Source organism: Syngnathus scovelli, chromosome 13 (assembly GCF_024217435.2).
Source record: "Syngnathus scovelli strain Florida chromosome 13, RoL_Ssco_1.2, whole genome shotgun sequence".
In the NCBI taxonomy this organism is placed as follows: domain Eukaryota; kingdom Metazoa; phylum Chordata; class Actinopteri; order Syngnathiformes; family Syngnathidae; genus Syngnathus; species Syngnathus scovelli.
In genome coordinates, this window is record NC_090859.1 from 616,917 (window position 1) to 640,087 (window position 23,171).

Consider the following 23,171-nt stretch of genomic DNA (forward strand, 5'->3'; position numbering starts at 1 on the left):
TCTCACATCGATGTTACGTTCTTTGCACATGGCGACCACTTGTCTCATAGACATCGTTCTCATGCACTCACGCATACTTGGAATACGTTGGACGCTGCTGCTGCTGCTGCTGCTGCTGCTGGCCACCGCGGGCCGATGCGAGGCTGATGTAACGGTACTGGTCTGCGGTGAGCCCGAGAGTCTGGCCACTATGGCCGCTTTGTCAACGGCTCTGCCCCTGTCCATGATCACAATATCCGGATCGCTGCACATAAACTGGAGTTGAGTAGTGTTGTATTTTACCAGGACGCGATCCACAGCCTCATCGTGGAGTGGGTGACTCATGGTGCAGTCGTTTTCATTAGGCTGAACTGTCTCTTGGAGCGTGCGTTCGGCCGGGTGAAACAACATCTCTTCGGCCGGGTGAAACAACATCTCACACAACATATCATGGCCAGTTTGTGCGTATCCTTTCAGAGTCATAATTGTATGTCTACCGCTGCCTTGTGGCAGCCAGGCCTAAAAAAAGATAGGAATGCCTGAGGGAGTTTCACCAAGATGAATTAGGAAAAACTGAAATAAAGTTGATATTAAAACATAGGTGGACGTAATGTCTGGAAGCTTGTGTTTAACAGAAAGCTGTTTCGCAACAGTGAACAACGGACAAATTCAGCAAGGTAATTTAATTAGCCGTGACCCAGATTCGCTATACGATCATGCAATAGCATACAATGAGTTTAGGGTCTTTTCTTTAGGATCTTCAACCAGGACACCCAGGCATACCATGAAAGAATGTTGATGTTAAAATGTTGGTGGAACTATCAGACTGCGCAGATCCATCCATCCATCCATCCATCCATCCATCCATCCATCCATCCATCCATCCATCCATCCATCCATCCATCCATCCATCCATCCATCTTCTTCCGCTTATCCGGGGTCGGGTTGCGGGGGCAGCAGCTTTAGGAGGGACTCCCAGACTTCCCTCTTCCCAGCCACTTCGTCCAGCTCATCCCGGGGGATCCCAAGGCGTTCCCAGGCCAGCTGAGAGACATAGTCTCTCCAGCGCGTCCTGGGTCGTCCCCGGGGTCTCCTACCGGTGGGACATGCCCGGAACACCTCCCCAGGGAGGCGTCCAGGAAGCATCCTGATAAGATGCCCGAGCCACCTCATCTGGCTCCTCTCAACGTGGAGGAGTAGCGACTCTACTCCGAGTCTCTCTCGGATGACCGAGCTTCTCACCCTATCTCCAAGGGAGAGCCCGGACATCCTGCGGAGAAAACTAAATTCGGCCGCTTGTATCCGAGATCTCGTTCTTTCGGTCACGACCCATAGCTCGTGACCATAGGTGAGGGTAGGAGCGTATATCGACCGGTAAATTGAGAGCTTTGCCTTTTGGCTCAGCTCTCTCTTCACCACAACGGACCGGTACAGGGTCCGCATTACTGCCGACGCTGCACCGATCCGCCTGTCGATCTCACGCTCCATCCTCCCCTCACTCGTGAACAAGACTCCAAGATACTTGAACTCCTCCACTTGGGGCAGGATCTCATCCCCGATCCGGAGAGGGCATTCCACCCTTTCCCGATCAAGGACCATGGACTCGGATTTGGAGGTGCTGACCCTCATCCCGACCGCTTCACACTCGGCTGCGAACCGTTCCAGCGAGAGCTGGAGATCACGGCCTGAAGAAGCCAACAGCACCACGTCATCTGCAAAAAGCAGAGACGCGATGCTGAGGTCCCCAAACCGGACCCCCTCAACGCCTCGGCTGCGCCTAGAAATTCTGTCCATAAAAACTATGAACAGAATCGGTGACAAAGGGCAGCCTTGGCGGAGTCCAACCCTCACTGGGAACGAATCCGACTTACTGCCGGAAATGCAGACCAGACTCTGGCATCGGTGATACAGGGACCGAACCACCCTTATCAGTTGGCTCGGCACCCCGTATTCCCGAAGCACCCTCCACAGAACCTCCCGAGGGACACGGTCGAACGCCTTCTCCAAGTCCACAAAACACATGTGGACTGGTTGGGCGAACTCCCATGCACCCTCGAGGATCCTGCAGAGGGTGTAGAGCTGGTCCACTGTTCCACGGCCAGGACGAAAGCCACACTGCTCCTCCTGAATCTGAGGTTCGACCTCCCGACGGACCCTTCTCTCCAGCACCTCTGAATAGACCTTACCAGGGAGGCTGAGGAGTGTGATTCCCCTGTAATTGGAACACAACCTCCGGTCCCCCTTCTTAAAGAGGGGAACCACCACCCCAGTCTGCCAATCAAGAGGCACTGTTCCCGATGTCCACGCAACGTTGTAGAGGCGTGTCAGCCATGACAGCCCCACAACATCCAGAGCCTTGAAGAACTCCGGGCGGATCTCATCCACCCCCGGGGCCTTGCCACCGGGGAGTTTTTTAACTACCTCAGTGACTTCGACCCCAGAGATTGGAAAATCCGCCTCGGAGTCTCCAGGCCCTGCTTCCTCAATGGAAGGCGTGTAGGTGGAATTGAGGAGGTCTTCGAAGTATTCTCCCCACCGACTCACGACGTCCCGAGTCGAGGTCAGCAGCACGCCATCCCCGCTGTAAACAGTGTTGACGTTGCACTGCTTCCCCCTCCTGAGACGCCAGATGGTGGACCAGAATTTCCTCGAAGCCGTCCGAAAGTCATTCTCCATGGCCTCACCAAACTCCTCCCACGCCCGGGTTTTTGCCTCAGCAACCGCCGAAGCCGCGTTCCGCTTGGCCATCCGGTACCTGTCAGCTGCCTCCGGAGTCCCGCAGGCCAAAACGGCCCGATAGGACTCCTTCTTCAGCTTGACAGCATCCCTTACCGCCGGTGTCCACCAGCGGGTTCGGGGATTTCCGCCACGACAGGCACCAACGACCTTACGGCCACAGCTCCGGTCGGCCGCCTCAACAATGGAGGCGCGGAACATGGTCCACTCAGACTCAATGTCCCCCGCCTCCCCCGGGACGTGGGAAAAGCTCTGCCGGAGGTGGGAGTCGAAGCTCTTCCTGACAGGAGATTCTGCCAGACGTTCCCAGCAGACCCTCACAGAGCGTTTGGGTCTGCCAGGTCTGACCGGCATCTTCCCCCACCATCGGAGCCAACCCACCACCAGGTGGTGATCAGTAGACAGCCCCGCCCCTCTCTTCACCCGAGTGTCCAAAACATGCGGCCGCAAATCCGACGACACGACTACAAAGTCGATCATCGAACTGCGGCCTAGGGTGTCCTGGTGCCAAGTGCACACATGGACACCCTTATGCTTGAACAGGGTGTTCATTATTGAAAATCCGTGTCGAGCACAGAAGTCCAACAATAGAACACCGCTCGGGTTCAGATCGGGGGGGCCGTTCCTCCCAATCACGCCCTTCCAGGTCTCACTGTCATTCCCACGTGAGCATTAAAGTCACCCAGTAGAACGATGGAGTGCCCAGAAGGAGCGCTCTCCAGCACTTCCTCCAGGGACCCCAAGAAGGGTGGGTACTCTGAGCTGCCGTTTGGTGCATAGACACAAACAACAGTCAGGACCCGTCCCCCCACCCGAAGGCCGAGGGAGGCTACCCTCTCGTTCACTGGGGTGTACCCCAATGTGCAGGCGCCCAGCCGGGTGGCAATAAGTATACCAACACCTGCTCGACGCCTCTCACCGTGGGCAACTCCAGAGTGGAAGAGAGTCCAGCCCCTCTCGAGAGGGCTTGTACCGGAACCCAAACTGTGCGTGGAGGCTAGTCCGACTATATCTAGTCGGAATTTTTCTGCCTCGCACACCAGCTCGGGCCATGTATGGCTTGTATTTGACTCTACATAGTAATATTTATACTCTTTGGCGGCTCGTTGGTACACTGGTTAGCACGTCCGCTTCACAGTTAGGAAAGTGCGGGTTCGACTCCATCAACAGCTGTTGCATGTTGTTGATGATGTCTGTTGTTGGGTCAGGAAAACTAAGATGTGGAGTAACGGTTTGTTCTTTATTGGCAACATCTTGGAATTATTTAATGGCGGTCAATGCACACGGCACTTCAGCAGATGTAACAACACCCCCCATCTCCAGGTCAGAAGGTTTTATACTGTCCGGAAAAGGCGGGAAAGCGTCACCTGACTATTTGGTATCTATGTGTATAAAAGAGTCACTGCCCTGTGTGTGTGTGCGTGTGTGTGTGTGTGTGTGTGTGTGTGCGTGCGTGTGTGTGCGTGCGTGCGTGCGTGCGTGCGTGCGTGCGTGCGTGCGTGCGTGCGTGCGTGTGCACATGTGTCCGTGTGTGCGTGTGTGTAAGTGCGAGTACGTGTGTGTGTCTATTCCATGGTGTAATGGTTAGCACTCTGGACTTTGAATCCAGAGATCCGAGTTTTAAGTTTCAGTGGTACCTCAAATATTTGGTCAAATAGTATTTGATAAAGTAATCACATGTTCTCCGAGTTACAATGTCAACTGGTGGAACTTACTTTAGATCTTGGATGGTTCGAAAGCAAATGCTCTTCTAGATTACCGTATAATGTTGGCATGGTGTATCCTCTGAATCTAGCAATACAAGCTGAGGTCTTGGTGGAACTTACAATTTGTAGTCATTTATCTGGAACAAAAATTTGGAAATTCCAATCCAGTACATTGTGTATAGCACTATGAGTGTGTAATCACTGCTTCCACTAATTTTGTCAGTTTAGTAAAATGAGCGCCTTAGAGAGTGCATTGTGCTTCGAAAAATGATCCCCCTCCTTCTGTCACTGCCAGGGTTCCATGATGTAATGGTGAGTACTCTGGACACTGAATCCAGCAATCTGAGTTCAAGTCTTGGTGGGACCTCAAATATATTGTCATATAGCTGGGTAGAAATTGTGAAATGGTTGCTTGTATGCTGCCCAATGAAAGCCTATGCTTGTATACACCTGAGGGTTCCTTGAACACTCGACTCTGAAACCAGTGATCCCAGCTCAAGTCTCGGTTGGACCTCAAACCTTTGGTCATATACGGTCATATGCAAAAGTTTCATTCGTATGCAAAATCAATTTCAAGATTTTCCTTTATATATCATTGGCTGTTCAGATCAGCAATATCAGTTAAATATATCATAGCGGACGGAGACAATGATATTATAAAAGTGAAATGAAGTTCATGGGATTTTCAGATTTGTCAAGAAGAATGGTGAAATATACCTTCAATCAGAATCCACACTCATTGGATGCTATAGGAAGTATCTAGAGTAGTGGTTCTTAACCTTGTTGGAGGTACCAAACCCCACCAGTTTCATATGTGCATTCACTGAACCCCTCTTTAGTGTTTTTTTTTTTTTTTTTCAAGACAGAGATGTTTTTACTGGTGCACAAAATGAGCCGTGCATAAACATCACCTTGTTCAAAGAATGAAACAAGCACAATGCATAAATTCACAACAAATGACATACCAGCAAATCAGTGTGACTTCTGCTTTTGCCTTTGTGAGACCAGTTCAGATATGTGGATATATAAATCAGGTGTGTCCGGACCTCTGCAGTGGAGGCTCTGCCGAACCCCTGAAACCGACTCACCGAACCCCCAGGGTTTGACCAAACCCAGTTTAAGAACCACTGGTCTAGAGGCTGTTATTTCTGCAAAAGGAGGATCTACTAAATGTATATACCTGCCTACTTTTGTTGAAATAATGATTACACACTGTCTGCAAATCCAATAAACTTCTTTTCACTTCTCAAATATCACTGTCGCCATCCACCGTGTATGGATTCGGGCTAGCGCCCAAGATTAAATTGGGGTAGTTAATCAACAGCAATGTTTTAAAGAAAGGCTCGTCTGGGAGTTGAACCAAGGAACTCCCACACCCATAGCGAGAATCATACCTCTAGACAAACGAGCCACAACGAGAGCTTGTAGACCATGTTACATTCCGTGTAACGTTGGCCTGTCAAACGCTCCACATAATGATAACAGTGTTTGCAAGAAGAGCTTGTCCGGGAGCTAAACCCGGGCAATCATGCACCCTAAGCAAGAATCATGCAAGAATCATTCCCCTGTACCAATGAGCCCCATAGTTGACCAGCTGACCCCGTTACATTCCGATTGGTAGCCCATGTGGCATGGACCTGCAGACTGAATGTCAGTGATTAATGGAATAAATGGAATCTGGTTGGCCTAATGCTCCTAATTCCCTAACTTCAAGCCCTAACGCTAACTCTAAAACCCTAACAATAACCAAACACTAATAATTAACCACTAACCTGCTAACTCGCTAACGGTAACCCCGTGTCCCTGTAAAACAATGCTCTAGACCTTCTTGCTACGTTTCACACAATAATAATGATGAGTAAATCATCAGATACCTCTCGTGCATACACTCCAACAAACGTTAAGTAGATGTGCGATCACTTGTGTTGGGTTGACAGCATTTATCTGAAATCAATCTCAGAGACGGTAGGTCTTTTTTGGCTTAGCGTTTTCTTCTGCGCAGAAGGACGCACCCCAGACACACAGCAAGTGTGGCTGAGATCCGTGCTCTTCTCGAGTTTAGCCGTGCCTTTTATTGAGAAAGAAACAATTGGGCAAGTGTACATGATCGGGTAGGTTCCCAAACAGGAAGGACATTCCATAGTTATATCTCATTAAAGTTAAAGTCAAGTTAAAGTTAAAGTCCCAATGATCATCGTCACACACACATCTGGGTGTGGTGAAATTTGTCCTCTGCATTTAACCCATCCCCATGTGATTTTGATCCATCCCCTGGGGGAGAGGGGAGCAGTGAGCAGCAGCGGTGCCGCGCTCGGGAATCATTTGGTGATCTAACCCCCCAATTCCAACCCTTAATGCTGAGTGCCAAGCAGGGAGGCAATGGGTCCCATTTTTATAGTATGACCCGGCCGGGGTTTGAACCCACAACCTTCCAGTCTCGTAGAGGGCGGACACTCTACTACTAGGCCACTGAGCTGGCTACCACAGAACAAAGGGGATACTCCTATGGACGGGGCAGTATGGACGTCTCATGACCATTAGCTTAACAAAGACGTAGTCTTAGTGCCTCTGGGAATACATCGCTGTGCCGTACTCATGACTTCAATTTAAATAAGACCTTTGTCTGCTTCAGCCATCCCATGACAATCTCATGATCTGTACATGTCTAGCTAACTGTGGGGCTTATTGTATAGCGCGGCTAATGACTCCAGTCATTAGCCGGCCATATGCCCCCAAGTCATTATCACGAGGCCAGACTGTCACAGACTGCGAAGAATCTTGCACACAAAAGTAGTTACATAGAATCCAATGATAAAGAGTAAATTTCTCCGAACAACTTGCATGAAGTCTACTTAACCAAACATTGAGTAAATATGGGATAACGTAAAAACTGTCCCGGTCATAAATAGAAACTACAAGGTATAATAAAGAACTTCTCTTTAGCTAAACAAGGAACAAAGGTGTCCTGTTCATAACTAGTGAGAGCCTCTCACAGATAAGACAAGGAAGGGAGTATAAGAACTCCCTAAAACCTGGCAGATGTGTTCGCCTTGAGCGAAGGTATGAGACCTCCGGTTCAGGCCGGCCAGCGCTTCTACAAAACTAATTATCCTGACATTTCCCCACTGTTTATCACATATTTGCTCACATTCACACATCACCGTAAACAACCCCTTTTCTTGACTCTCAGTTGTCGGATCACATTCATGAGGACAAATATGTTTACACCAAAGGATAAACGTTGCGATGTCATCATTTAGAATCCCACGGATCTGGGAAAAGTCTGGTAACACAGATGCAGGAATTTTGCCATCAACATCATCATGTTGCCGCTCAGACATTAGGTATATCTGAGCAATCTCGTCCTCCATGGGCGATATTACTGTAGTGACGAGACAATTAAACCAAGCATGGAGACATGGCATGGAACATCCATACAAGGTGAGCATAGCAGCAACACTGCAACTGATGGTAAAATTGAGGACACAAGGGCGTTATACTTCCCAAAAGCCGTCATCCACTTGTAGTGCTCTTTCCTCCTCGTTTTGAGGGATCGCAGGCCTGCAATCGCCTCCGTCAGGCTCCCATCAGGGGCGGTGTTGTTGGGGATGAAGGTGCAGCATTGTTCTCCAAACATTGCGCAGACGCCTCCTTTCTCAGACAACAACATATCATGAGCATTGTGGTTCTGGATCGACATTAGGGAAGGCGTGGCTAGCTGTTCATGCACTGCCTCGAGCCCTGCTTGTGTCTGTTTGCCCAATTTCTGCATGTTGTAATGGATGTAATTTATCCTGTCTACGTTCTTGTTCATCGTTCACCAGCAGCAAATGGAGGACTCCCATCCTGCTGCAATTTGGTCATTTAATTCTTATTAATCAGGAACTCCTCTAGGGACTCCAATTGCATCAATTTCGGTCAAATTGTCGCCTCTCAAATTTAAAGATATTTTGGTTTTTACCAGCTTTTTTCCCAGATCTTGGCATGTTGATGTATATACAATTTTGCTTGACTACATTCTCTGAAAGCAATGGCTTTTTTTTTTTTTTTGCTTTTTTCTCTCAATGGATATTATATAGAATGCTCTGTCACACATTTCACAATCCAGTAGTCGTGACAGATTTCACACAATCTTTGGTCAATGGCAACGGTACAACATAAATAATCGGTCGCAAATCCATACATATGACATATTCAATTTTTTCTGTCTTTGCAGCTTGTTTTGCCATAAGCAATCAATTGTTTCTTTTTTCAGTTACTCTTATAGTTAGTTACCTGAAAAAAAGTATCCACATTCATTCTAGATATTCATCCCATTCTTTAACATCTACAGCGGTTGTTGACAAAGTACACATATAAACATCATACATTCATGGCAGTCCAGATCCGACACAGCAGATCGTCCTGCAAAGGTCAAATTGATCTTTTAAATTGAAGGCATTCAGTGTTTTTGTTTTTGTTGAAACAAGCTCTACAAAAAAAATAAAAAAATTGTTTTGTTTTGAAAATGTTTTGAATATGAATCAAATCCATATGTTGTATAAAGCTGACTGACCTGCCCCACTATCCCTCCTCTTGAGCCATGTGACACGCACCATGGCTCAATATTGCTGCCCATTTGCATAGGTTCTTCGGTAGGGTAGGTCATTTATAGTGCCAAATCACTAATCTTGCCCCTTTTTTCGTCCATAATGGAACTTCACTCTATGGACTTTGTCGCTGCATATCTTTAAAAATGTTTCAGTGATTTAATCTGCTTCTTGTGTGTATAAAATTTGAAGTGTCTTTTGTGCTGCAGCTTTGTGGTTCTGTCTGCAAGCTTGTTACCTCTTGACACCTTATCAGTCTTGTGTGTGTGTGTACTGCACACGTGCACATAGCTACTTTTCGTGGCAATTGGACTGTTTTGACAACTAGCTTAGCAAGTAAATGGATGGCCTCCACGAATGGGGAGCAACTCAGCTAGCAAATGATTAGACATTTTCACTTTCTTGTAGTTTCTTTAGTTACTTTTCAATCGTTGTCTCATTGTTTATCATAAGAATCTTGGAAATTTGAATACAAATCAAAATGTATGTTTGATTTTACTCGACTGTATGATTTAGAGAATCCATATATAGTAAAGTGTTGTATTACTACATATGATTTCATCATTATTTAATTTGACTTTCGTTCCAAAACGCTTCTTAATTTTTCAGTTCACACATCTTCTACATGTGTTACTGGTTCTCCAGTTTTTTTTCTAGTTAATTATCAATCGATTTTTTTAGCATTCAACCTGCTCAAAATCACTCTTTCATCAAAGTCGCTCTATTAATTTTCTATAGTAGTCGCCAACAACTTCAACCATTCAACCTTTCATTCAGGCAATCATTCATCAATGCTCATCATATGCATCTCACACAGTCTCCAAAAAGGAGTCTTCCTATCACATTGGTCCCATTTCATCCAAGCTCACCACACAACATTCATATATCATTTTCAACTCAAGTTTCTTGGTAGAACAATCCACTAATTCAAAAAATAACTTAACAAAAACAAACAATTGGCAAATTAATCGGAATTGTTTCTTTGTTTTTAAATTTAAAGAACTCAATCTCTCAGATTTAGCTTGACTTTAGAATTTTGTATAATCTTGTAACACAACCAATCAATTATTCCTATTAAATGTAGCATTGCAAAATCTTAAATTCACAATTTAGCTTCTCCCAATTCCTGAAAGCATGTTCTGTTGTTTTGTTTACTCCGAATTTCTGTCACGTCCCTGCGTCACCGGACTCCCAGCCAAGCCCCAATCAATGAATTGCCAACACCTGCTACAGCTCGTTAGGTCCACTACTTAACCTCTATGCATTCTGCCAGTGGTTGTCAGTTCGTCTCCTTACCCTGCCCGTGACACCACTGCCTTTTGGTCCCCTGAACGATCTCTGTTGCCAACTGTTTCCGTAAACTGACCGACCACGCCTGATCGCCGCAAATCTTGACAACCTGCCTGCCTCCGACTACGACTACGCGCTGTGCTCTGCTGCTCAGCCACGCCAGACCGCAAGTCCAGTGTTCCACTTCCCCTTTCCCCCCTTTTCAATAAAGGATCGTGTGCACTTGGTTGTCCTGTCTCTGACCCGTGACAATTTCTCATGAGGGCTTGACACTAACATGCACTAGTGTGGATTAGTTTCTGCTCGCAAACAGATTTCTCTCTTTTTCTTTCATTTTTATCTGTCAAAATTGTTTCTGTTCTGCGGTGTAAATTCAACAGTCTAGCAAATTTCTTCAAATGGAAAGTTTAGCCTATCTTCATCAATTTAACACATACGCACACAGATGCACAGCTCTCGCGTGCGGAAGGTAGGTCCCAGCACCAATGATTCGTCACAGGCTGGCCATTTCCTGTGGTCGATCATGAGCTGGTCCCTCCCATGCACACGAGGACAGCCCATTCTAATTTTATTTATTCATCTTCCAGAAGCAAGTTGTATTTCTTTACAACTTGATTTGCATATTTTAACTTTAGTGTAACACAATTTGATCTCTAGTCATTTGTAATTTACCACCTCAAAAATATTATTATTATTATTATTATTATCAAACTCCTCTTGCCCCTCGCTTGAGCCGCGGCTTGAGCTGCGGCCTTGCACCTGCTCACAGAGGCCTTATTGTGTCCTGGTCTGACCTCATCCGTTTTCATTTTTCTAGCTTTTGTCTCTTGAATTCGTTCTTATCTCTTTGTGAAGATTTCAACCACACTCTAGCACTTCTACCAATTCTTCCACATTTCAAATTTCCTTGTATTCCTTACATATTCTTTCACTTCAGCATGTATTGCATACAATTAAGAAATCTACTCGCCATGAACTTCTCATCTCAAAGAAGAGCAGAGCAAGAGATTTACCGTTCTTATTTCCCATCTTAATTTTAGTAGTTTAAGGTTTTATAATTTTTTTACACATTTTTTTTCTTTGAGGATCCTCAATGCAGGTTTAAATTGACCTTTCAACAAATTACTAGCCTGTATTAATGCCGTGGATCAATGCTAGAACAGCTATTTAGTCAATTTATCCTACCAGTCACACACTCAATCACACAAACTCTAGCACTTTTTTAGGCCTCATAGCTCGGACAAACCAAAGCCGTATCTCATAGCTCGGACAAACCAAAGCCGTATCTCATAGCTCGGACAAACCAAAGCCGTATCTCATAGCTCGGATAAACCAAAGCCGTATCTCATAGCTCGGATAAACCGAAGCCGTATCTTTTGTGCACCTGTGGTTTTTTACGCGTTTCACAAACAACAACACAATCACACAACTTCGGGCCTTTAATTTACGTGTCCCCTGGTTCGTTGCACTGCCGGGTCCCGTCAATCCACCTCTGTCAGGCGAAGGCAGACCTAAGATGCTGGCCCAGCGAAGAATTCTTGTCAGGGTTTTCCAGGTTATCTTTATCGTAGGATTATGTTGGAATGCAACAGGTAATAAATACCCTACCTTGTCCTCTTCATCACAAGGTCGTAAAACATCCCCTGACATGTTTGGACTAGAGGACAAGGGCTTTCTACTCAGCATACTCATCCCCCCACTCTGTTTCTCTTAATAAATATGCCCTTGCAGGGTGGAGAGTTCAGACCTCCATTCGAACATCGCTGCACGCACAGCGACAAATGGACTCTCCACCTGCAGGTGTCTAAAAGGACTTACTTGTCTCCCGTGTGGTTCCTGCAAATTAAGTTGGAGTGAGCGAATCTCTAACAATTCTCTTCCCAGGACTTTCTCCTCCAGGTCCTCCTAATGGACGCTGTCTTGTCGACAATGCAGCACGTCCTTCTTCGTCAGACAGATAGCGGGTATGAGGGATCCCGGGTTTCGGCACCAAAATGTTAGAGATTTGCTCACTCCAACTTATTTTGCAAGAACCACACGAGAGACAAGCAAGTCCTTTTAGACACCTGCAGGTGGAGAGCTCACACGTTGAAGAAGTGAAGTCTAAAACTCTCCCTCCTGCAAGGGCATATTTATTAAGAGAAACAGAGTGGGGATAAGAGTAGGCTGAATAGGAAGCCCTTGTGCTCTAGTCAAAACATATCAGGGGGTGTTTTACGACCTTGTGTAGGATGGGACAGCTATCTTATTTATATCCGGTTGCATTCCAACATAATCATACGATAAGGATAATCTGAAAAACCCTAACAGTAACGTTGTCATTGTGTTTCAAATATAAATGTTCTCTACCACTATGATCCTCTCTTTGGTCTTGTTTAATGGTATTCCACTACCCACAACATGCTAGTGAAACACCCAACAAGAATGTGAAACTACTATTATTAGCATTGGGTTAGGGTTGTTTGACTAACGTTTATGTTAGATTACTACATATCTGAGAAAGGCGGTTGTCATCGTTTTGGCGAATGATTTGACCCACATGCAGGAAACCAACTCAGAAGTTCAGAATGAGTGATGAGTGTTTATTGGAGGAGATGCGGTGGAGGCAGAGCGGGAGGATCTGCGCTAGGAGCAAGGAGCAGCAACGGCGGAGCGTGTGGAGTTCAGCCAGACGGGGTGGATCTTGGCGGTGAGCCGTGGAGGGAATCTGCCAACAAAATACACAAGGCTTGGTCAGAGGATACGACGTGGCTATGGCGGAGATCTTACAGCAGACCTGAGGATCAGGAGAACGTGGCGTCGATGAGCAAGAGGGTATCGAGGAGCCAAAGGCACAACCGTGGAGGTGATCACAACAGGTAGGACACGACGAGCAATTGACAGCATGCTCCTTAAGAGCCCTCCTTTAACGGGCCTGATGAGCTCCAACTGGGTCCTCTGCCACTCTGCTCACGGTTGCTCCCTGTGGAAAAAGGAGGTACACCACCCCGGACCCTGACAACGGTAAGACAAAACCAGGAGTTACTGTAGCTACTCTCTGTAACGTAAATTAGTCATGTGTAATCTCTAAAGCCAAAATTGACTGCATATTTACTGCTGATGACTCCTAACATCCTATCACATTTTAGGGCTTTTCACACTGCACGTTCTTAGCCTCGGGGCTATCCTTAGCCATTTTCAATATGAATTTATATTAAAGGAGAACTTACCAAGTGCGAACAAAGTCCATTGTTGTCAATAGATCCGAGGCAACGGTTGAAGATCCGTGCAAAGGTGGGTGCTAGTTGTTCAGCACAGACTTTCAAGCAGGAATGTGACACGCCGTCTGGGCCCGGTGCCTTCCTGATGTTTTGTCTCCGGAACATGTGGCACACTTCTTTCTCGCGGATCTGGAGTGCGGGCGCGGCCTCTGCAAGAGAGTAGGTGACAACGGTGGTGGAGGAGTGGACAGAGCGGTTGTGGGGGGAGGTGAGTATGTGGATTGTGCTGCAGGAGGTCCTGTTGTGTGGGAGGACCGATCAAACCTGCAGTAGAACCTGTTTAGCTGGTTTGCAAGCCTTGGGCTCTCCACAGGACAGGGGGTTCGTTTTTTGAAGCCCGTGATGCTCTGCAGACCTTTCCACACTGTTGAGGGATCAGGATTGGCAGAGAGGTGTCTCTCCAGGCTCTCCCCGTAATACTTGCTGGCTTTCCTGACCTCTCGGTTCAGTGTGTTTCTGGTCTGCTTGAACAGGTCCCGGTCGCTGCTCCTGTAGGTCTCCTCCTTGACTTTGCGCAGCCTCCTGAGGTTCGGTGTAAAACAAGGTTTGTCGTTGTTGTACGTGTGGTGAATTGTCTTTGTTGCTCCGCTGGTCTCCAAAAAAACACTTGGTGGAAGATGGCTGGCTGAGAGAAGGAACACTTCAGTGACACACGGCTGATTGGGAAAATATTTTATTCAACCGATGTCAGAGTGAAGTTTCTCCAAATATTCGAGTGACCCAAAAGCAAAGATGTTAGCTGCTCCCTCTCGTCTCCCAGGCATCGTATCTCTTATACTCTTATATCGCTTTGAATAACAGCTGCGGTTCGACTCTCAGTATACTTGTTGTTTTCGTTGTCCCTAAAAGGCCATCTACTCGGTTCTTTTGTGGTCACGGACAACTGGCCCTTCTACATTCTAGGTACCTATACATTACTGAAACTAAACCTCCCTGTCCAGCACAAATAACCTATGCGTAATCCCACTGCTGCCGGCCCGGTGTTCTAAGGCAACATGCAGAGACACATGCAGGCTAAAATTTACAACATACGTGCAGAAGGTCTTAGTCTGCACACACAGATTCTCACAAAAACTGATGTATGATGTGACAGTGTCAGTGAGTTCATGCAGGTCTGAAGTTGCAGCTTCAGAAACTCCCCAATCGGTGCAGTCAAAGCAAGCTTGGATGTCCTGCCTTGTCTCCACTGTCGACTTCCTCACAGTCCTCACAATAGGCTTAGAAGTCTTTAATTTCTGCCTGTAGGCCGGGATCAGATGAACGAACTACACAGTGGTCCGAGAGTCCTAAAGCCGCACGAGCCACAGAGTGGTATGCATCTTTAATGACAGTGTAGCAGTGGTCCAGTGTCTGTGCCCCTCTGGTGGGACACGTTATGTGCTGTCTGTATTTGGGGAGTTCATGTGCGAGGTTCACCCTGTTAAAATCATCCAGAACAATGATTAGTGAATTTGGTAGAAGTTTCTCCATGTCTGACACCTGGTCAGCCAGCATCTGCGTGGCTTCACTCGCACGTGCGTGCGGTGGAATGTAAACAGCCGCCATGACGATCGAGGAGAACTCCCGTGGTGAATAGAACGGCCGGCAGTTCATGAAAAGTGTTTCTAGGAGAGGGCTGCAAGACTCTTTCAACACCGTGACATCAGTACACCAACGTTCATTAATATAGAAACAGAGACCACCTCCCATTGATTTTCCAGTGAACTCCGCGCTGCGATCTGCACGCAATAGCCGAAACCCAGCTAACTCCACGGCGTGGTGGTGGGTGCGTCCGTCAAGCCACGTTTCAACGAAGCACAGCGCGACGGATCTTCTCAAGTCCGTGTTCTTTGATGTGAGGAGCAGGAGTGCTTATTGGGGGGGGGGGGGGTGGTTATTGGTTTTTATTCAATAACAATATTTTTTGCCAAATTGCAATAGACTGACATGTGCCCATTCAAATGGGTACCACCAGACATTAAACTGCATTGATAAACGAGGGCTTAAACGTGATTGTCTGTCTGCACTCGGCATAATTTCTCTGTTTATGTGAACATGTTCACATATGTGTCGGTATGAATTATGTGAACGTATGACTGTCGCGCGGAGAATGATATAGGTGGCTATCCGTTGCGATATTGATATTTTAACAGAGAAAGAATGCTACGCTTTCGCAGAGCATCAAAAATATTGAGATAGCCTCTTATATTTCCTCCCCACGGAAATCTTTAGTAAAAGGCGAAATATTTATTCCATCTGAAGAGAAGAAAGAGAGAGCTGATAATCTGGGTCAAACCGGGCCACCCCACTGCTGGTCAACCAAATTCACAGGCGTTCTCACACTCAAATTGCAGCAACCATTCCTTCTAATACAAACAATAGACGTTCATAGATTTACTATACTTACAAGGACTCAACTTAAATAGAAGGTTTAAACGAGTATTTTGTGTTCATTAATGTCTTTTTTACTTTAAACATTGTTGGCGCACAGGATTGTAGGTACCTGATCGAACACTGACGGCGCTCGTTCTTTCAAACGGTATCACCTATCGATTGGGCGACTATTTTGCAACAGCTGTATGTCTTGGTACGTGTACTTGTAAGGGATCGGACAGTACAGCCAAGTGCGTAGCGACAGACTTTATTGTGGAAGGGGATTGTTAGAGATTTGCTCACTCCAACTTATTTTGCAAGAACCAAACAGGAGACAAGCAAGTTCTTTTAGACACCTGCAGGTGGAGAGTCCATTCGTCGCTGTCTGAACAGCGATTATCGAATGAAGTCTGAAAAGTCTCCTCCCTGCAAGGGCATATTTATTAGGAGGAACAGAGTGGGGGTGAGAGTGGACAGGTTTGGTGAACCCCCGGCCTCTGGTAAGATCAGAGCAGGGGGTGTTTTACGATGTTGTGGGAAACAGAACAACTTTGATTGCTTCCTCTGCAGCTAGTCAATCAGTTCAAAAGATCTTAGCACTTTGTTCTACTACTTTTGTTAAGACAGGACAGGCGAGTTTAATTATTACAGGTTACATTCCAACATAATCATAGGATCAAGATAACCTGGAAAACCCTAACATCTCCCTCCTGTTTTATCATATGATTATGTCACCCCAAACAACAAAGACAAGCAAGAAAAGGAAAAAAAAAACATATTATACGTATATATGTTAGAAAGTAGAATAGTAAAAATAAAAACAACAAACAATGATAGCAACACTTTCCAGTGAAATTGAGGCATTACCTCAACACCCCAGATCAAACTTATTGTGTAAGCGAAAAACCTGCTGGCCAGATGTTATTAGCGGGAAAATTCTTACACGGCCCCGTTGCCACAGGCGACCAGAATGCTATCAATAAAAAATAAAAAGAAAAACACAGAAACAGTGCATCATTGTATCCATCACTTGTGAAGAATTTTCGATGGTCAAATCAACAAGATTCCGTAATACATGCTCAACAGAACAGCATCTACGCAATCCACGTCTCATTATCATTATCACAACTGTCACGTCTAAGAAGTTGTATATGTGCCCATGTTTTCGTCAGCTGATGATGTTCTAGCCTGTAGGTGAGGTCTGTCACACACACCGGCGCACACACTCGTGTCCAGTTGGCAGGCAGCATCGGACAACTCCTGTGACCACAAAACCATGATCCGTACTGAACAGGCACGTGCACTCATAGGATGCAGGTGAGGCAGTGCCTCTGAACTTCTGAATGAAGTAGGTCCCGTCCGATGGTGCAGCCATGTTGGTAGTAGAGCCCTTACACCTTGAAAACGGCTCTCTCATCCTGGCACACAGCGGTGATGTCCAAAGCTCCCATCCAGTTTCCTCCTGGAGAGCAGTCGTCGTTAATGCATTTGTGGGTCCTGCAACCTTGGGTGCAACATGTGTAGTCAGCAAGACTTGGAATGGTCCCTCCTGTCGTGGCTGGCCCAGTTCCTTCCTTTAATGACCTCGATGTAGACCCAGTCTCCTGGATTGATGGGGTTGTCGACCTGTGAGGAGGAAAGATCAAGCGGCAGTAAATTTGTCTTTGACACAGTTTGAGCGTCCTGATCATATAATCTGCCAAGGACTGCTCTTCATCTGTTGTTTGCAACTCTCGTAGTCAATTGTAGTGCCCATTTAACTGGCAAATAGGAATGTTTGCGGGAAGAGTTTGAACACTTCCTAATGATTCCCTTTAACCAAAAACTATTTATGACAGGGGCGTTCCCATTTATTGCCTCCTGATTTGAAAGAGATTGTCTTACCCATGCCTTCTTTCTCCTCACACGCTCGCACCCACACAGGGTGTGAACACACACACACACGCACCCACGCAGACAAAGAGATTCTAATCCATCTCTCATGTAGCTTCTCTTGATAGAATATCCTATTGGTAACTGTATAGCAGACGTTTTAGCATATAATCCCATACTCTGCTCTCTCACTTCTACTTTTCCATGTCGGTGCAGTCGTAGGTGGCCCCTATTGCAGTCATTGTCTTGTTAACTGTTGCCTTGTGACTCCTATGCATGATTGTGTGAATGTCAAAAATTGAACGTACCTAACTTTCTGACCATCCAACCTCCACTGTGGTATAAAAACCCTTACTATTGTATTGAGTAGGTACATTGAGCAACCTAGCTTCCTCCTGACTGCCAAATGTCCTGTTCTAAAATTGATATAACTCGACCTCTACGTCTTAAGCTTGATGAGCCAAAATATAAGATCTTGCTCTTGTTTCCTACCGTTTTAGCCTATTTGTTTTATCCAAATCCGTTCAATCTCTGATTATAATCTGTAGCCCTACGTATTTTTAATTTTTTTTATTTATTTATTTATCAAATCTCCTCAGTTCTGTCAAACTCAGTGCACAATGAACCTCCCTTCCACTTTGAACCAAGCTTCACCAAATTTGGGAACGCCGTAGCAAGGAGTGCGATTTGGTTGTCGGACACTCCAAGTCCATATCTTTTTGCCGCACTTCACCCTATCAAGTTGGTGTTCTTTTGTTGTTGCTTCAGAGCGACCCCATCCATCACTCTTGAATGAGTCCATTGTTCAAATGAGTCAATTTTCATCATTGTGAGTTCCTCCGCTTTTCACTGTCTTTGTCAGGCAGGGGACAAGACGGAGGACCCGGATGCAGAGTCGTTTCTTTCTGGGATTTATTCCAGCAAGCACACTGAGCAAAAGTACAAATCAAATCGCCTCTTGCGAGGGAAAACACGTTGCAAAAATTACAAACAAAAGGTGTCGCACCGAGGCGAGTCAAAAGGCTAAAAGTACAAATCAAAACGCCTCTTACGAGGGAAAACACGTAGCAAAAAGTACCAACCAAAGGCGTCGCACTGGGGCGAGACAAAAAGGCGATGGGGACCAAGGCACAAACAAAAGCGTCGCTCGGTGGCGAGACAAAAAGGAGGGTTCTTACAGAGAGCTCGGACATCAAGGGATCGCTGGTGGTCGGGACGAGGCAAGACACACTAGCACAAGACAAGGGAAAGACACGGACTAAATACACACAAAAGGGCGGGGACACAGGTGATGACAATTAGTGTCAATTACGCAGGTGCACACAATCGGGATCAGGGAAGACAAGACAACCAAACACCGAGGAAGGAAAGACGAACTGAAACGGAAGGGATGACAAAATAAAACCGGAAGTAAAGTTACGACAATCGACGAGACAAAAAACTGGAAAAATAAACGCGACCGCATGACAGTCTTTTCTCGTCCCCGAGGATGTTGTCTGTCCTCCGGAGTGTACTTGTCCTTCTCCAAGCACAACAGCAGTCTTTTCTTGTCCTTCGCCAAAGGTCAAAGGTGCTTCAGAGCCAGGCACCATTTTGTGGTGGTTCACGGCTGCAGGCGAAGTCTCGGATTGGGTTTCAGGGACTCTGACACTGAGAATGACAGGCTGGGACATCAAACTTGTAAGACTATCTCCAAATGTAGCTGCTTCCATCAATTTGCTGGTAACATTTATTTACCAAACTTCAAATTCTCCTAATAACAGCGGTCTCGTTTTTATATCGTAAATCCTGCAACTCATCCTATTTTTGAGCTACATTTTATCTATAGTTCCAATTTAATCGGACAGTATGTTGTCTTCAGTATCATTATTGAAAATCAACTCATCGAGGTCTGCTTTCCACATCAAGCCCTGATCTGTATGTCTTGACCTCTCACATGTTATTGTCATGCTTGCTCAAAAATGTGACTTAGAGTATGGTGCTGTGAATTCTCAATCTCCCCAATGAAATTGGATCCCACCTTGTAGTTCTTATCGTTCTCATGTTCCTGTTAGCCTGCAATTGTCCAAATCAAAAATGTTTTCTTTTAACTGTCTTTCTTTTGAACCTCTAAATCTCTCGTGTTGCTAACCTATCTACACCAGAACAAAAAATTTACCACAATATAACACCAAATGTATTCGAAAATTCATTGTCATAAAGTGTTGTATTATTACTATCTTCCACTATCTGTCCTACTCACTCCCCCCCTTTTGAGGCTTGGCAACGCCCATGCCTCACACCTTGACAAACTTTTTGGGAGAATGCGTTCTTTACTACATACAATTCCATCATCATTTAATTTGACTTTCTTTCCAAAACGCTTCTCAATTTCTCAGTTCACACATCTTCTACATGTGTTACTGGTTCTCCAGTTTTTTTCTCTAGTTAATTATCAATCCAAAAGCTACGTGTTTCTTTCTAACATTCAACCTGCTCAAAATCATTCTTTCATCAAAGTCGCTCTACTAATATTCCATAGTAGTCGCCAACAACTTCAACCATTCAACCTGTAATTTCTTTTCATTCAGGCTATCATTCATCAATGTTCATTTGCATCTCACACGCAGTCTCCAAAAAGGAGTCCCAATTCATCCAAGCTCACCACACAACACAACATTCATATATCATTTTCATTTTCAACTTAGGTTTCCTGGTAGAACAATCCACCAATTCAAAAAAGACTTAACTAAACCAAACAACTGGCAAATTAATCTGAATTTTTTTCTTTGTTTTTAAATTTAAAGAACTCAATCTCTCAGATTTAGCTTCCATCCATCCATCTTCTTCCGCTTATCCGGGGTCGGGTCGCGGGGGCAACAGCTTCAGGAGGGACTCCCAGACTTCCCTCTCCCCAGCCACTTCATCCAGCTCATCCCGGGGGATCCCAAGGCGTTCCCAGGCCAGCTGAGAGACATAGTCTCTCCAGCGCGTCCTGGGTCGTCCCCGGGGTCTCCTACCGGTGGGACATGCCCGGAACACCTCCCCAGGGAGGCGTCCAGGAGGCATCCTGATAAGATGCCCGAGCCACCTCATCTGGCTCCTCTCAACGTGGAGGAGTAGCGACTCTACTCCGAGTCTCTCCCGGATGACCGAGCTTCTCACCCTATCTCTAAGGGAGAGCCCGGACATCCTGCGGAGAAAACTCATTTCGGCCGCTTGTATCCGAGATCTCGTTCTTTCGGTCACGACCCATAGCTCGTGACCATAGGTGAGGGTAGGAGCGTAAATCGACCGGTAAATTGAGAGCTTTGCCTTTTGGCTCAGCTCTCTCTTCACCACAACGGACCGGTACAGGGTCCGCATTACTGCCGACGCTGCACCGATCCGCCTGTCATCTCACGCTCCATCCTCCCCTCACTCGTGAACAAGACTCCAAGATACTTGAACTCCTCCACTTGGGGCAGGATCTCATCCCCGATCCGGAGAGGGCATTCCACCCTTTTCCGATCGAGGACCATGGACTCGGATTTGGAGGTGCTGACCCTCATCCCGACCGCTTCACACTCGGCTGCGAACCGTTCCAGCGAGAGCTGGAGATCACGGCCTGAAGAAGCCAACAGCACCACGTCATCTGCAAAAAGCAGAGACGCGATGCTGAGGTCCCCAAACCGGACCCCCTCAACGCCTCGGCTGCGCCTAGAAATTCTGTCCATAAAAATTATGAACAGAATCGGTGACAAAGGGCAGCCTTGGCGGAGTCCAACCCTCACTGGGAACGAATCCGACTTACTGCCGGAAATGCGGACCAGACTCTGGCATCGGTGATACAGGGACCGAACCGCCCTTATCAGTTGGCTCGGCACCCCGTACTCCCGAAGCACCCTCCACAGAACCTCCCGAGGGACACGGTCGAACGCCTTCTCCAAGTCCACAAAACACATGTGGACTGGTTGGGCAAACTCCCATGCACCCTCGAGGATCCTGCCGAGGGTGTAGAGCTGGTCCACTGTTCCACGGCCAGGACGAAAGCCACACTGCTCCTCCTGAATCCGAGGTTCGACCTCCCGACGGACCCTCCTCTCCAGCACCCCTGAATAGACCTTACCAGGGAGGCTGAGGAGTGTGATTCCCCTGTAATTGGAACACACCCTCCGGTCCCCCTTCTTAAAGAGGGGAACCACCACCCCAGTCTGCCAATCCAGAGGCACTGTCCCCGATGTCCACGCAACGTTGTAGAGGCGTGTCAGCCATGACAGCCCCACAACATCCAGAGCCTTTAAGAACTCTGGGCGGATCTCATCCACCCCCGGGGCCTTGCCACCGAGGAGTTTTTTAACTACCTCAGTGACTTCGACCCCAGAGATTGGAGAATCCGCCTCAGAGTCTCTAGGCCCTGCTTCCTCAATGGAAGGCGTGTAGGTGGAATTGAGGAGGTCTTCGAAGTATTCTCCCCACCGACTCACGACGTCCCGAGTCGAGGTCAGCAGCACGCCATCCCCACTGTAAACAGTGTTGACGTTGCACTGCTTCCCCCTCCTGAGACGCCGGATGGTGGACCAGAATTTCCTCGAAGCCGTCCGAAAGTCATTCTCCATGGCCTCACCAAACTCCTCCCACGCCCGGGTTTTTGCCTCAGCAACCGCCGAAGCCGCGTTCCGCTTGGCCATCCAGTACCTGTCAGCTGCCTCCGGAGTCCCGCAGGCCAAAACGGCCCGATAGGACTCCTTCTTCAGCTTGACGGCATCCCTTACCGCCGGTGTCCACCAGCGGGTTCGGGGGTTGCCGCCACGACAGGCACCAACGACCTTACGGCCACAGCTCCGGTCGGCCGCCTCAACAATGGAGGCGCGGAACATGGTCCACTCAGACTCAATGTCCCCCGCCTCCCCCGGGACGTGGGAAAAGCTCTGCCGGAGGTGGGAGTTGAAGCTCTTCCTGACAGGAGATTCTGCCAGACGTTCCCAGCAGACCCTCACAGAGCGTTTGGGTCTGCCAGGTCGGACCGGCATCTTCCCCCACCATCGGAGCCAACCCACCACCAGGTGGTGATCAGTTGACAGCTCCGCCCCTCTCTTCACCCGAGTGTCCAAAACATGCGGCCGCAAATCCGATGACACGACTACAAAGTCGATCATCGAACTGCGGCCTAGGGTGTCCTGGTGCCAAGTGCACACATGGACACCCTTATGTTTGAACATGGTGTTCATTATTGAAAATCCGTGTCGAGCACAGAAGTCCAACAATAGAACACCGCTCGGGTTCAGATCAGGGGGGCCGTTCCTCCCAATCACGCCCTTCCAGGTATCACTGTCATTGCCCACGTGAGCATTGAAGTCACCCAGTAGAACGATAGAGTCCCCAGAAGGAGCGCTCTCCAGCACTTCCTCCAGGGACCCCAAGAAGGG

The 23,171-nt window shown here is 47.1% G+C and overlaps 1 long non-coding RNA gene and 1 other non-coding gene across 2 annotated transcripts; both read right to left on the reverse strand.

Moving 5' to 3' along the window:
• Positions 1 to 12,861: 12,861 nt before the first annotated feature.
• On the reverse strand, positions 12,862 to 14,859 carry LOC137840887 (uncharacterized). Its single transcript, XR_011088030.1, has 3 exons — positions 13,510 to 14,859; positions 13,077 to 13,294; positions 12,862 to 13,007 (listed from the first exon to the last, which is right to left on the reverse strand). It is a non-coding gene; the product is annotated as an uncharacterized lncRNA (long non-coding RNA).
• Positions 14,860 to 15,700: 841 nt separating this feature from the next.
• Positions 15,701 to 15,815, reverse strand: LOC125980242 (U5 spliceosomal RNA). The gene has a single exon (XR_007485557.1). It is a non-coding gene; the product is annotated as a U5 spliceosomal RNA (small nuclear RNA).
• Between the last annotated feature and the right edge of the window lie 7,356 nt (positions 15,816 to 23,171).